The sequence below is a fragment of the Erinaceus europaeus genome, chromosome 7 (assembly GCF_950295315.1).
Source record: "Erinaceus europaeus chromosome 7, mEriEur2.1, whole genome shotgun sequence".
Lineage (NCBI taxonomy): Eukaryota > Metazoa > Chordata > Mammalia > Eulipotyphla > Erinaceidae > Erinaceus > Erinaceus europaeus.
This window is the reverse complement of record NC_080168.1, coordinates 122,317,712-122,333,586: the sequence shown is the minus strand read 5'-3', so window position 1 is coordinate 122,333,586 and position 15,875 is coordinate 122,317,712. Positions and strand designations below refer to the sequence as shown.

Genomic DNA, 15,875 nt, shown 5'->3' with positions numbered 1-15,875 from the left:
GCCCGCCCCTCACGCCGACTACCGGGTCCCCCACCACCACCTCCGCGCCGCGAGTTCTAGCCGGGCGCCCGCCCGCCAGGTCAGGGGCGCGCTCGCTGGGTCCTCCCTCCCCTTGAAACGCTCCGCTCCGTGCGCTTCCGAGTCCCGGGTCCCAGCCGCGCTTCCTCCCCCCCCCCCGCCCGCGCGCGCACGCGCACGCGCCCGCCCCCAGGCTCCCCGCGGGTCGCGTCACGTGACCGCGCCCAGCCAAGGCGGCAGCGGCGGCGCGGCGGCGGCGGCGGCGGCGGCGGCGGCGGCGGAGCAGCTGCGCCGCCAGCGTGGAGCGGGAGGCGTGTGGGTGTGGAGAGAAGGGAGCGCCGGACCGGAACGGGTGAGGCTGCCGACCGACGACCTTCCCTCCCTTCCCTTCCCTTCCCTTCCTTCTCCTCCCTCCCCTCCCTCCCCTCCCGGCCCTCTCCTCCTTATTCCCCCCGCCGCTGTTATCGGGCCGGTCTCTCGGGGCTTTTCCTCTCCGTCCCGGCAGCCGCGGGCAGCACCCTCCCCCGGTCCGCCGCCGCCGCCGCCGCTGCCGCCTCCCGCGTGCTCGGCCGCCCGCCTTCGGCCGAAGGGCCGCGGGGCTGCACCCCCCCCCCCCGCCCGCCGGTGCCCGTGCGGACGGCGCCGTGAGGCCGGCGGGGCTGCGGGTGCGGAGCGCCGGGTGTGCGGCTCTGCGGGGCCGGGCGGAGCGGGGCGGAGGAGGCGGGTCCTGCGGGGACGCGGGCGGCCACTCGGCGGCCGCGGGGCTCGGGTCGGGGCGGGCGCCGCCGCCTCCGCCTCCGCCGCCTCCTCCGCCGCGGCCGCCGCCGCCGCCTCTCAGAGCCGCGTGAGCCGGAGCCCCGGCGGCCGCCGCCTCTGCCCCCCGAGCCGCGGCTGCTGCTCCGCGTGTTGCGGGCGCCCCCGGCTCTCCCCGCAGCCGCCCCGCGCCACACACGCACGCACACAGACACACACACACACACACAGACAGACACACACACACCTTCTTCTCCTCCTCCTCCTCCTCCTCCCTCCCTTCCTCCCCCTCCCGGAAAATGGTTCCTCCTGTCGGGCGAGGTGAGTGGCCGGCCGGCCGGGGCGGTGGGCGGTGGGTGCGGGATGGAGGGAGGTGGGTCGCGACTCGGGAGAAGTTAGCCGCGGGGGTGGGGGGTTGGCGGTGCTCGGGGTGCGGGGACCCTCCGGTGGCGCTCCCCTCGCGGAGACCGGAAAGGTGAGCAGGTTTTCTTTTCTTTCTTTTTCTTTTTCATTTTGATTTTTTTTCTTTTTCCTTTTTTTTTGTTTTTTTGTTTTGGTGCTGGTGGGGTAGGTAAGGAAGGGGGCGCACCGGGTCCACCCGGGAGTCCCCTGCGCCCCGAGGGCTCATGTCACCCCGCCTCCCATCGCATCGCCCCCAGCCCCCGGGAAAGGCTCGGCCCGGGGTGTCTTAGTCTACACCCGCCGCAGCCTCCCGAGTCGCCCGGAGCCCAGCTGGCCGCCCCCGCCCCGGTGCGTGGTGACCTTGAGGGCAAGTCTCCCCGCGCCTCCCCCCCCCCCAGAGGGTCATCCCCCCCAGGGCCCTGCGGGTGCGGGGGCTCCGTTGTGGGTGCGGGTCCCACCCGACGGCGATGCCCGGGGAGTTGAGCCGCTTTGGGTTTTGCACCTGGAGAAGAAGGAAGGGGGGGGGCTGGTTGCAAAGGCAGCGGGCCTGCAAAATGCAAAATGCAGGTGCTGCTGGAGGCTCCGGGATCCACACCCGCATCCCACTTGCGGGGTGGGAGGGGGCGTGGGCTGGTGGCTGGGGTGGGGGGTGGTCCCGGTCCTGCGGGAGAAGCCTGGAGAGAGGAGGTGGAGGTGGGGGACGAGGCTCGGACCCGGGTCTCTCTAGCTGCGAGCTCGGTCCCGGTGCGCGTTTCGTTCAGCAGTTTGCAGCCCGCGACCTGTGCGGTGTGCGAGGAGGGAGAGAGCGAGCGAGGGAGGGAGGGAGGGGTGCGGGGGGGCGCGGGGCGGGTGCGGGGGCCGCAGGGGCCGCGGGGCGGGTGCGGGGGGCGCGGGGCGGGCGCCCCAGCGCAGGCGGATGTTTTCCTTGCCCGAGGTCAGGGCGCAGCAGTCACCCACCCACCTTGCGCCGCTGCTCGGGTGCCTGACACTTGACCGCACTGACAATCCAGCGCTTGCTGCTGGTATTGATCGCTGTCCAGGCAGGATCCATGACTTCGGTAGTTTGGGGTGGTTGTGTTTTTATTTTATTTTATTTTTCCTTCTCCTTCCCCCCCCCCCCATACGTGTGTAGGTAGGTATCTGCACAGATCGGTTCTGCCTTTCAACATGGAAGGAAGCCTTTGTTGTGCTTAACCCTCCCCACCTGAGACAGCTCTCTTTTAAAAATCAAACTCTTGTGCCGCGTGGGTGTGTTGTATCATAAGAAGTACTTGCGAGCTTCGTATGAGTCCCTCTCTCTCCCTCTCTCTCCCTCTCTTTCCCCCGGGCATTTGGAGGGTGGCCCACGTGAGTGCACGGAGGGCCCCTGCCGCCCGCCTGACTGCTTGTCCTTGTGTGTGGCGGAGAGGAGAGGGATCATTGCTGGAGAATCTGCTTTTTCTACTTGTGCCTCTCATTGGAGTTCTCCGCCCCCCCCCGCGGCTCTTAATCCTTTTTTTTTTTTCTCGTCGTGGTAAGTTCAAATGAGAAGTAAACAGATATTTTTCTTAAAGGAGACCTTTGAGAACAAACCGGCCCACGAAATGGGCTTATTTAAAGCCCTGGTTTTCAAGAGGACGCTTTAGTTTCTACCTTGCTTCGGATGAGACAGTTAAATTGCTGTAATTAAGGGCGGATCTCTGTCCTGATTTTGGTTTGGGTGTAACTGCAAAGATCTTTGAAAAGTAACTGTTATTTCCTACCATATAGTCTGCAAAAGTGAGTCACAATCGGGTGAGTTGAGGACAGAGCGCCACCTTTAATTTGAAATTTCGTGATTTATCTTTTATGAACATGGGGAAAATTTCAGTGTCTGCTTTTCTGATATTTATGAGCGTTGTCATTACTGACATCCCCGTTTAGATGTGTACGGTGAGATTGCCTTCGTTTTTCTGTATTCTGCATTCCACTTTTGGGGAGAGATTTCTGCAGTTGTGTAGGAAGAGTATGTGTGTATTATCTCTGTGTATGTGTATGTATATATGTATATATGTGTGTATATATATATATAATCTCAAAAGCTTGGAAAACTGAACTGAGGTGAGAAACTAGTGTTAATTTATGCTTCTGATAAAATAGTGAAGGTAATGAAAGTCTGGGTCTACTTCGTCTTAGAAACAAAGAAAATAATAGCTGCACTGTAAACAGATATTCAATATTTACAAGTGGTCAGTGCCACCCAGTAGGGTTAACTACCAGCTTGATAGTAGCATAGGTTTTTTTCAGCTTTTTTGCTGCTAACGGATTCTTAATGTCAGAAACATTCAAAAGCTATAAAATGATTAACTGCTTGGAAAGAAAGTATAGCAATTTATTTACCTATTTTTCATTGAGCAGTTTGTGTTTGGTTTTTACGGGGAGAGTTTTATTTACAATGACTAGTCTTTTGACTAATGACTCCCAACAGGATTACTGACATTCAAAGTCATTATTGGAAAAAGTGGTTTCTATGCGTGACTACTTTCAAATCATAACGCATAACAGTAAGTGGAATTTCTAATGCTTAGAAAACAAATGTACAGCTGACTTGGTGACTTGTCCTTTGCACACTTGCTCCTTCCCGGCTCAGTCTCCTCCCTCTTTGAAATCAAACATTTATGTACACTTTAAGACACAGTTCCTTTCTGATTACTGTGATCATCAAATAATCATTTCTTCATTAGAACACAAGGAAACAAAGATATTACCAACTACAGTCCGGATCACATGCCATAAGGTCTTTCCCTTTTCTGTACATTTAAGTATTTGCTCAATACCTGGCAGTTTCTTCTTAGGTTGCTGTAAATCACAAGCTGTGGAATTATAGATAAATTTCATTAAGTTAAAATGAAAAAAAGAAGTTGCTTGAGCTGAAAGGTGGTTTATGCTTTTTCAATCTTTGGAATATGGCCCCAGGTTAAAGGACAGTATTTGAGTAATTAGGTTGTATGCAGAGTAATTCTACATTGTTATACAGATTTAGATAGAATCTTTGACTTTGAGGTTATATTTACAATATTCTCTATCAGACAAACCTGTTAATTAATTTTGCTAAGACAGCACCTTACCATATGAATGGAGCATTTGAGGTTAACAAGTTTTAAGAGGCGTGGCCAATTATAACTTCGAGTGCTTTTTTTTTTTTTTTTCATTCTAACAAAAAGAATGTCTGCCCTTTCCTCCCTAGAGTTCTACACATGCAGTTAAAACTGGTTGTTTTCACTTTTTATTTCTGGAATTTTGTAATGAGAAGGAAAAAAGGAAAAACCATGAAATCAAAATAGTAAAGATCCAGAAGAAGAGACTGCATTTTTGCAGCTTGGATATTTACTGAACACAACTGGCAAGGAATGATTATTTTCTAGTTGGTGTCATAATAAAGAGATGACGACTGAGATTAGTTCATTTTAGAATACACAGGACCTGAAGCAGCATTGAAGGAAAATGATACAATAGTTTGGCATAGTTTTCAAAAAGATCACACATTTATTTATCTATTTTTACAGATTTTTATACACACAGATCTGGGTAAATTTTTGCATTATGGAATCGTTAGACATAAGAATAAAAAGATTAGTAAATTTACTGACTAGTTTTGATGGTTACCAGTTCACAGCCCACTTAATTTTCATTTCTAACCATACATAAGAAGCAGATGTAAAGATGTGGAACTGGTAACTGAATCCAGTTATTTTATTTTATTTGAAATTTACAGAAAATACACAACAGTGACTTTCAAAGTTTGCTGAAACAGTATTTTAGAATTATCTACATAGGCTCATTTGATTGTCAAAGCAAGTAATCTTGTGAAATGAATAAACAAGTTAAACATGTTTATCTATTCCCCCAGAGAATAATTTGGGTAGGCCCTACGGTCTCATAACTAGAAGAGCTAAAATCCAGGTAGCTTCTAGCTTTTGCTCTCTTCTTTCCATTCTGTGTGTTTATGTAAGTGTGAAAAGTACATACATTTATGAAGACATTTCTGATCAGAATAAATTTAATAATGTAATATAAAGGTCGTTTAAGGTTAGCTTTATGAATTCAGTCATTGCTTACATTTGCTTTGATGTAAATTGTTCTTTTTAAAAAAGATTTTGTTTATTAATGAGAAAGACAGGAGAGAAAGAACCAGACATCACTTTGGTCTGGTACATGTGCTGCTGGGATTGAACTGGGGACCTTATGCTTGAGGGTCAAATGCTTTATCCACTGCGCCACCTCCAGGACCACTGATGTGAACAGTCCTTAGTCCAATTTACTTAATAGGTAACTCAGTGAATTTGAGCATTCTTGGAAAACAAAAATTTCTAAACTCTGGATTGGTTTATCTTCAAAATAGTTCAGGAGACAGAGTGGTGGCACACAGGGCTGAGTGCACATTTACAGTGCACAGAGACTCGGGTTCAAGCTCCTGGTCCCCACCTTCTGGAGCTTCATGAGTGGTGAAGTAGTGCTGGAGGTCTCTTATCCACCCCCTCCCCTCTCCCTTGCTGGCCTCCCCCATTAATCTTCCTTCCGTCTTGTCTCAGTTTCTTTCTGTCTCAGACAAAATAATGAAGTGAAAAGAAATTTTATTTTCCTAACAATTGATCTTGGAAATAATTCAGAGTCTTAAGATTTGCTTAGAGTTAAAAACTGCACTTCTGGGATTCGGGCTGTAGTGCAGCGGGCTAAGCGCAGGTGGCACAAAGCACAAGGACCAGCATAAGGATCCCTGTTCGAACCCTGGCTCCCCACCTGCAGGGGAGTCGCTTTACAGGCGGTGAAGCAGGTCTGCAGGTGTCTGTCTTTCTCTCCTCCTCTCTGTCTTCCCCTCCCTCTCTCCATTTCTCTCTGTCCTATCCAACAACGACAACAATAATAACTACAACAATAAAACAACAAGGGCAACAAAAGGGAATAAATAAATAAAATAAATATAAAAAAAACCTTACAAAAAAACCACTTCTTAATTACTGCTATACTCTGCGTGCTTGCTTTTCTACTACAATTTATTGCCTACAATTTTTTGAAATAGTAATTTGCTATAAAACGAACTGCAGGTTAGATGAAGACCCGGGCAAGAGGAGATTTGAGAGTCTGGAATCCAAACCCTGTTGTACACCCCACCAGGTGATGGTTTTCCAGTATCAGCACGCAGGATTATCATCTAGGGATTACAGAGTGCGGATTGCCAGGCGCTGCCCCTGCACTTCTGATTCAACAGACTTGGTGTGGGGCCCTGTAGCCTGTATTTTGGAAAACATTGATATTGATTTATAACTGCTAAAATTGTATCATGTATGGAACAGCGCTTTCAGTGGTTTGAAACGGTTTTAATGACTGTAGCCAAGTTTGACTTGTGAATTTGTGTGTGTGTGTGTGTGTGTGTGTGTGTGTGTGTGTGTGTGTAAAGCTGAAACACTTCTTTTAGAAGATTCATCTTTAGTTATGTTACTTACTAATCACTGTAAACTCCTGGACAGAGAATGTTACTCTTTTTTTTTTTTCTTACCTCAGTATTTGCTATTTCCAAATGACCTGAACACGAGTCGTCATAGTCTCTTCCTTCCTTCCTTCCTTTCTTTCTTTCTTTCTTTCTTTCTTTCTTTCTTTCTTTCTTTCTTTTTTTCCCTCCAGGGTTATTGCTGGGCTCGGTGCCTGCACCATGAATTTTTCCCCCTTTTGTTGCCCTTGTTGTTGTAGCCTCGCTGTGGTTATTATTATTGCCATTGTTGATGCTCGTTGTTGGATAGGACAGAGAGAAATGGAGAGAGGAGGGGAAGACAGAGAAGGGGAGAAAAAGTTAGACACCTGCAGACCTGCTTCACCGCCTGTGAAGTGACTCACCTGCAGGTGGGGAGCCAGGGGCTCGAACCAGGATCCTTATACTGGTCCTTGCGCTTTGCGCCACATGCGCTTAACCCACTGCGCCACTGCCCGACCCCCCCCTTTTTTTTTTTTTAACTATTTCATTTATCTATTTTAGATATAGACAGAAATTAAGAGGGACAGGGGAGAGGATAGGGACACAGGCACCAACAACACATCTTCATCGCTGATAAAGCTTCCCCGTGGGGACCTGGGCCTTGAACCTCGGTTCTTGTGCATGATAATGTGTGTGCTTAACTAGGTGTGCCAGCATGAGTCTTTTTGTCAAAATAATGCGTGTTGTTTCAGTAAAAGACTATGTATGCTTTAATTTTGTGCACGCATGCATGCAAAGAACTTCAGATGTTCAAGTTCAAAGGACATATATAGGTTACTTAACACTGCATATACCATGAAGTACTTTCTTTTTAAATTTTTTTTTTTTTAATGCAGCTGCATTCTTTCATTTATAATACTGTAGTCAATGGCTTGCCTTTGTGCTTACACTTTGTCATGGAATTAATGGCATCTCGTGACATGCTTTGTAATTCCAAAAAAATAAGCTCTTTGTATGCTTTAGGGTATACCAGGAATCATGATTTATAACTTCGTACTTACTGATTATGGAAATATAAACTCAGAGATTTCTGGCAGGAAGAGGCAGATAAACCATGGGCAATCTTTTTTACTATGTTCTTTAAGCCCATTTTTCATTAAAAATTTCATAAGTTAGTCAGTGTCAACTATTCTAAATAGAGTATAGGATTTTTAGTTACCTCTTTGCTAAGGCTACTACTTGATATTTTGAACAACAACTTCGAAAACCACTGTTTTTCAAAAGCCAGTATTCCTACTTTGTGTTAACATTACAGTCACCTGGGCCTCTGGGGGTAGAATGAGGATAGTTTTGAATGGACCAGTGCTTGCTTACACTGTGAAATCTGAGATCACACAGCCCCACTGTAAACTGGTATGACTACTGTAAAGGCTTGATAAATATAGTTTTATTTTCTATAAAGTAGTTATTAAAAGGATTTGACTGTTTCAAAGACAGTTTAAATAAATTGACTATTAGCAGTGTGGATTTACTGTACTTGGTATTAGTTGGTTTTCTCACAGCAGGACTTTAAATAATCTTTTACTCTCAGAATTATTGAATCTGCTGCTTTATTTGTGTCAGAAAATTTGTTTTTGAAAAAGAGTTCCTGCTCTCATTTCTTCATGAAAACTTGCAGTGCTGCTTCATTTTTCTCTTTACCAAGCACAGCTTCATCTGAAGCTCTTTTATAGTAGCTCAGCTTTTTCTGAAGTGTGTTTTAGAACTGGTTCTGAGAAACATTAACAGGTGGCTCTGTGTGTGTGTGTTTGTTTGTTGATGGGGGACGTGTGTGTGTGTGTGTGTGTGTGTGTGTGTGTGTGTGATTGTTGATGGGGGAGAGAGCACAATCAGAGTCCAAGACAGACTGAGTCAGGCATTTTCCCACTTGGGACTTCCCTGAGCATACTTGGATATTCTAAGAAGGACTGACTCTTACCTAAATGTGTTTAGTACTTTGCTTCCCTTTTCTACAGAATCCTTTTTAGTGGAGGATCTCTCCTGTTCCTTTTCTGTATTACCTGCCTAGGACTGTCATTTTGCATACCCCGAGGGTGTGCTATTCACCTAGAATACAATATGAATCATGGTACTGGAGCTGAGCAGTGCTGCGGTACTGTAGTCGTGTCGACTGTCTTCTAATGTAAGGAGCATATTCTGGTGCAGTTTCCTACATAAAATTCACCCTTTTGATTCCCTTTGCTGTGATTCCATGTGTGTTTTTCTCTCATCTAGTAAGATCTTCCACCTTCTTGTTTATCTTAATGTTCCCATTTTTTCCAAAACTCAGATGTTTCTAGTCACCATTTACTGATTTGCTTTTCTGAAATCCTCCAGATTTGTAGTCTAACACACATACTAACGTCCTTCCAAAAGGATTTGTATGGTCTTTCACCTCGGTAGTTTCATTTGGACATAATATAGAGGAACTGAGAAAAGAAAGTAGGCTCTTGGAAAATATATAGAATTTTATCCAGCAAATGTACAATTAGTGTTCTATGGTATAATTATTTTGACATTGTGTCACTTGCATTGTTACGGTGAACCAGATCAGATTGGGGACTTTCTAATGTGTTTTTACCTTAGAACCTTTATTTTTTTTTTTTTAGATATAGAACAATTCAATTGTTTTTACTTCTGGAGGGCAGCCATACTTCACAGAATATTGCCAAGACAATGTAGTTTAGCTTGCCACGTGTAGAAGTCTTTTCTATTTCTTGATTTCATTGTACTGAATATTTGTTGTTGCTGGGGCTTCTCTGCTCCAGGTGCACTTTGTCATAGAAATGACACAAAGCGATAGAGGCAGGGCTGCCACAGCACTGAAGCTTTCCCCAGTGCAGTGGGCTGGGCTCCTTGCAGTAGTGACTGACCTGTCCACTTCAGAGCTTTTATTGTAATTAGGCGTTATTGTAGATGAAATTTATATTGTGAAATCACATTTACTTTTCCTTTGCTTGTGACTTTTTTAAACTTTTGTTAGAAATGGTATTCTTTTTAAAAATATAATTATTTTTATTTGAGACAGCTGGAAATTGAGAGGGAAAGGGTAGTAGAGAGACAGAGACACCTGCAGCACTCCTTCACCACTCACAAAGCACCCCCCGTGCAAGGTGGAGAGAATTGCTGTTCTTTTAAAATTAAAAAAAATTATTTATTTATTTATTGGGTACAAACAGAGTGAAATCGAGAGGGATGGGGAAGATAGGGGGGAGAAAGAGACACCTGCAGACTTGCTTCTGTGCTCATGAAGCTTCCACCCAGCTTGTGGGGATCAGGGGCTTAAACGTCCTTGCGCACTGTACTGTGCGCACTGAGCCAGTGCCTGCTCCCAGCATTCCTGTTCTTCAGCTGTGCTCCTTTGGCTCTGTGATCTGTTAGTACACTGTATAATGCAAGGTGTTACAACTTGGAGCATTATGGCTTAAAATATAGTGTAATACCTGCAGAGGTGCTGTTTGCTGGTATAGATATTGTTGAGGCTAGTTTTTTTTAAATCTTTTTTTAATTTTTACTTATTCACTCCCTTTTGTTGCCTTTGTTTTATTTTTGTAGTTATTATTGTTGTTATTGATGTCCTCATTGTTGGATAGGACAGAGAGAAATGGAGAGAGGAGGGGAAGACAGAGGGGGAGAGAAAGACAGACACCTGCAGACCTGCTTCACCTCTTGTGAAGTGATTCCCCTGCAGGTGGGGAGCCAGGGGCTCGAACTGGGATCTTTACATCGGTCCTTGCGCTTTGTGCCACATGCGCTTAACCCACTTCGTTGGGGCTGTTTTTAAGTGTCTCCTGTAAGTTCTCTCTTTTTTTTTTTTTACCAGAGCACTGGTCAGCTCTGGCTTAAGGTGGTGCTGGGCCGGGGGATGATTGAACCTGGGACTTTGGAGCTTCAGACATGAGAGTCTCTTTGCTAACCATTATGCTATCTACCCTCCGCCCTGGAACTTTTTTTTTTTTTAAAGAATACTCTGCATAAGAACATATTTTTGGGGAGTCTGGTGGTGGCGCAGCGGGTTAAGCACACGTGTCGTGAAGTGCAAGGACAATCATAAGGATCGTGGTTCGAGCCCCTGGCTCCCCACCTGCAGGGGTGTCGTTTCACAAGCGGTGAAGCAGATCTGCAGGTGTCTATCTTTCTCTCCCCCTTTCTGTCTTCCCCTCCTCTCTCCATTCCTCTGTGTCCTATCCAACTACAATGACATCAATAACAACAATAACTATAACAACAATAAAAAAGGGAAAATTGCTGCAGGAAAAACATTTATTATAAAAAAAAACATTTTTTTACAGATTAGAGAACAGACAACTGTACGGTTTTGGTTTATGGTGGTTCTGTAAATTGAGCCTGGATCCTCAGGAGTAAGAATCTTTTGTATAACTATTATACTATCTCCCCAGCCTATATATGCCTTTTTTCACACACGTGTGTGTGTGTGTGTGTGTGTGTGTGTGTGTGTGTGTGTGTGTGTGGCACAAGGCAGAGAGAAGCCAGAGCGAAACTCCAGTCCTTGCAATGCCAGGGATCAAACCAGCAACCACAGGCCTGAAAACCCTATACTCTACCAGCACCCATTTCCTCAGTTGCTGAAAGTTCTTTTTCTTGAAGTCTTGTGACCACCTGGTGCCAGGATTGCTGTTGACATCAGGAAGAAATGCAGGTATAGGTTTAAACCTTTGTAACATGGTTATTCTTTGTTTTCATTTCTGTAAGAGATACCAGAACAGCACTTGATCATCTTATGTGATGCCAGGTACTGAACCCAGGGCCTCATGCACACAAGGCCTGCAGTGTACTACTAAGCCAACTACCAGATTTTTTATTTATTTATTTATTTTTAAACTAGAGCACTACTCAGCTCTGGCTTATGGTGGGTGGTGCAGGGGATTGAACCTGGGACTTTGGAACCTCAGGCATGAGAGTCTCTTTGCATGACCATTATGCTGTCTACCCCCACCCAACTACCAGATTTTAATGTGGTTATTCTTTTAATTGTCTGCTTAACTCAAGAAAGAAAAGCTGTTACTTCTGTTGAATACTCATGTACTTTATGGAACCTTCATCACAATTGACATTTTTGATTTATATAGGGTTAATATGGAAATTATTTAATGTTAAAGATCTTAGAGATAGGATGGCTAATTTTTCTTTTTTTAACCTTTATTTTATTTGATAGAACAGAGAGAAATTGATAGGGAGGGAGGTGGAAATAAAGAAGGGGTGACACCTGGAGCAATGGTTCATAGTTTGTGAAGCTTTCCCCCTGCTGGTGGGGACCAGGGGCTTGAACCCTGGTCCTTGTGCATGGTAATGCATGTGCACCTAACCAGGTGTGCCACCACCCAGTCCCATATTACTGTATTTTAAATGCTTGAGAAAGATACATTCTTTAGAGAATATTCATTTTCCAGTAATTCGCACATTTCCAGTTGAACAGGCGCACTACTGTTGTGTGTTTTATCAACCCTTTAAAATTTCATAGACCTAGTGGTTGGCAGGCTATTAGAAGGAATTCTAAGACTTGCTCCTGCCTTAGCATTGCAGGAATAAGAAAACTGTTGATCAAACGGTAATGAAGAAAAGAAGCTTATCAAGATAATTTGGTGGAACCAGTAAAAGTGAAATGGTTTTAAAGCATAAACTTTTCTTAAGCTGGATTTTGATCTTTTCTTACACATGGGTGGATGACATTAACATATACTTCCCATTGCCTTGCTAATAGCTAGAAATTTGCAAAAAATTTTTCAGTTCCTCTACTGTCATGCTCTTTGTCTTCTCATTATGCTGTAGGTTGAGTGAGTGATTCTTTAACTATCCATTTTTGTTTGCTTTAAAAATGACTCGGGAACTCTAGGTACTTTACTTTGGGCACTCCTGACAGCTAGTAACTAAGTAAAAGAACTTTCCAGTTTAAAGGCACATTTGCTGGTGGAACACTTAAAACGAGAACAGGCGTCAGTGAAATGGGCAAAAGGATGATGGCAGGATCTAAGGAGACCCCCAACATCAAACCCCCTGAATCCTGCATATCAGAAAATCAGATACCAACCAATCAGTTACTCATTTGCATAAACAGAATTTTGGGTAAAGCTAAATTTACCCGCTTCTGACCCTGGAGTCCATATATTTTATATAGGCAGTACTTAATATATAACAGGACACCAAGGCTTACACAGTTTTTCTTTTGCTTCCAGACGCTTGAACTCTTTTTGTTAGAGTAGCTTGTACACCGCCTCCCCCCAACACACACACATCTGTCTACACACAACCCATGTATCCTGTGGAATTCCTATGTATGACTGAAATTAAAACTTCTGGGTTTTACTATGTGATGTGATATTATCTTAAGATCTGTTTGATTTCAAATTTCAGTTTTACATTTGCCAGTAAGAGCTAAGTGTCTTTCACATAGCATTTCACCTACTGCACACACACACACACACACACACACACACACACACACACACACACCAGCTATATGGAAAGAATTGTTATATGATTTCTTCATCTAAGTAACAAAAATTCTTTAAAATTGGGGGGTCGGGCAGTGGCGCAGTGGGTTAAGCGCATGTGGCGCAAAGCGTAAGGACCAGCGTAAGGAACCCGGTTCGAGCCCCGGTTCCCCACCTGCAGGGGAGTCGCTTCACAGGCGGTGAAGCAGGTCTGCAGGTGTCTGTCTTTCTCTCCCCCTCTCTGTCTTCCCCTCCTCTCTCCATTTCTCTCTGTCCTATCCAACAACGAACAACATCAACAATGGCAATAATAATAACCACAATGAGGCTACAACAAGGGCAACAAAAGGGGGAAAAAACGGCCTCCAGGAGCGGTGGATTCATGGTGCAGGCACCGAGCCCAGCAATAACCCTGGAGGAAAAAATAATTCTTTAAAATTATATTTTATTTGTTTCTATGATAAAGACAGAAATTGAGATAAGAGAGACATACACAGCCTGCTTCACCTGCTTGCAAAGAAAGCTTCCCCACTGTGGGCGGGGCCTTGCGCGCTGTTCATGTGCCCTCTGCCAAGTGTGCCATCCCCTCAGTCTCTAGTAACTACCTGTTCTTTTCAGTGTTAGAGCTTAATTCTGTGAAATGTTGACTGAGAAAGACTCTTCAATAAACCTGTGAATTTTACTTTGGGAGAGGTGTCTTCACAACTAACCATGTTTTAAGATTCCATCCTCTTCCTGTATTTCTTGTCCTCCCTTAGTATGTAACTGGATTTCTTCCTCTTGCTCTATAACTAGATAAAAGAAATGTAAAGTCATTTGAGTTTTATGAATACCTGCATTCATTTCAGGATTTTTTGGGGGCAGATACTGGTGTAAGTGATTTATAACTATTAATCCTTATTTAAATAAATGAATTTTATGGAATTTATGGGCAAGATATGTTCTATCAAAACTATGAAAAGGATTATTAGGTGGTATAAAAAAAATCTAATGACATACATAACCTTCTTGCTGATTTTAGAATAATACTGATCATATAATGTAATGTTTGGAAAATACAGAACAATGGGAAAATGTAACAAAACTCATTTGTATTTCTACTCCCGAACTAGCCAGCTTATCCATTTTTACTTTGTGTCCTCTGCTCAGTTATTAGCATGATTGTGTTGATGAAGGTACAATTGTGTGTTTTTAAGAAACCATGCCATTTTCTTATGTTACCAAGTTTTTTTCATTGACATCATTTTAGTGGGTATGCGATTCAGTGTCCCAGCTAGTTCCATGAATGTTTTGGTTTGGAGTTTTTATTAGGTTAACTAGTACTTCATTATTTTGTTAATGAGCTTCATTATTTTGTTAATGTTTTTTCTTCAGTTATGATTATTTCTTTTGTAGTAATTATTGAATTTAAATTATTGAATTTAAAGGACTTGGGTAGCTTGTTACCTTACTAAAATTTTTCTTCCAGCTCCTTTCTGTGAGCCTGGTGAAGCATTTCAAAAATGCTTTTTTCTCTCAAGATTTCTTTCCTTCCTTCCTTTTTTTTTTTTTTTTTTTTGTTTTCTTACTTATGTCTAGATAATTGATTCCTTTTCTCAAATTCTCATATAACATTTTCAAAAATTTATGTTTTGTTGTTTGTAAGTTCAGCACCCCCCTCCCCCCATTAAATGATCATTTAGAGTGTAAGGGGCTGTTAATCTTTATACCTCTCATCCCTGGCACCTTGTCTTACATCTTTGAGAATCTTAATGACACTTGAATAAGTCTTGGGTCTAGCCTTGTGCTTGAATCAACTATCCTAGGTCTCTTGACACTTTACTCTGGAAGTCTTTGTTTTGTTAGTCCTTACACACTGTAACTTGCTCACAGTGAGAATTTATCACAAGGTTTTAACTTCATCTGAATGACACTGTTGAAAATAAGGATCTCATTATAACTGATAAATAAATTTAATTAATTCCATCATCTCTGCCATTAAAGAGTAGGATAAACATTACCAAGCAGAGAAAAACACTGAAATGAAAGTTAAAAACAAAATTTAAAGTTTTAAGAGGGTGCACTACCAGATTCTTTTTTTTTTTTTTTTAAAGATTTTATTTATTTATTAATGAGAAAGATAGGAGGAGAGAGAGAGAAAGAACCAGACATCACTCTGGTGCATGTGCTGCCGGGGACTGAACTCAGGACCTCATGCTTGAGAGTCCAATGCTTTATCCACTGTGCCACCTCCCGGACCACAAGATTCTTAAGACATTGTGTCTAACTTCCTTTAAATCTTCAGACATTATATAGACAATTTCAGAATTTGAATTAATAATACTCCTTCAAAAATATGTGCTCACTGCTATCTGTTTAGAAGTGTATCACTTGGTATCCAGTGTTCTTTCTAACTTCTGTTTTATGTGTGTTGTTGATTCATCAAGTGCTGTCTAATTCCAAGGAACCAATGTAAGTGTGTCACTTCTCCCTCTTGCTTTCTGATCTTTCTCTGTAATGAATGGGGATATGTTGTTTCCAGCTAGTCCTATACAAGGAAGAAAGGCCATTTACAATCTTCTGTCAAGCTCTCCAACTTCAGTTGTTCTGCTACCATTGTATCCTTTTCCTAGAACTTGATAGTCATCTCTGTTGCTTTGTCACTATTGTTTTTTTCCCCTAGTTGTCCTGAGCTCTGCTTGTATTCCCACTCATAACCAAGATAGATAATCAGGCTATCAGTTCTGAGTTGTGTATACACCCATAGATTCAAACTGTACCCCTCCCCCCCCAGCAGTCTGTTT

At 43.8% G+C, this 15,875-nt stretch overlaps 1 protein-coding gene across 5 annotated transcripts in view; it reads left to right on the top strand.

Annotated features, from left to right (window-relative positions):
- Nucleotides 1-223: 223 nt before the first annotated feature.
- ATP2B1 (ATPase plasma membrane Ca2+ transporting 1) overlaps nt 224-15,875 on the top strand; it is a 127,723-nt gene continuing 112,071 nt past the window's right edge. For 3 of the 5 annotated variants that reach the window (XM_060195513.1, XM_060195511.1, XM_060195514.1), the window contains exon 1: nt 224-370. The gene's annotated coding sequence lies outside the window, so the exon portion shown is untranslated. Of the gene's footprint in view, nt 371-1,044; nt 1,093-1,936; nt 1,960-15,875 lie in introns of those variants that run through there. The other 2 variants (XM_016185218.2, XM_060195512.1) reach the window with 2 other exon arrangements.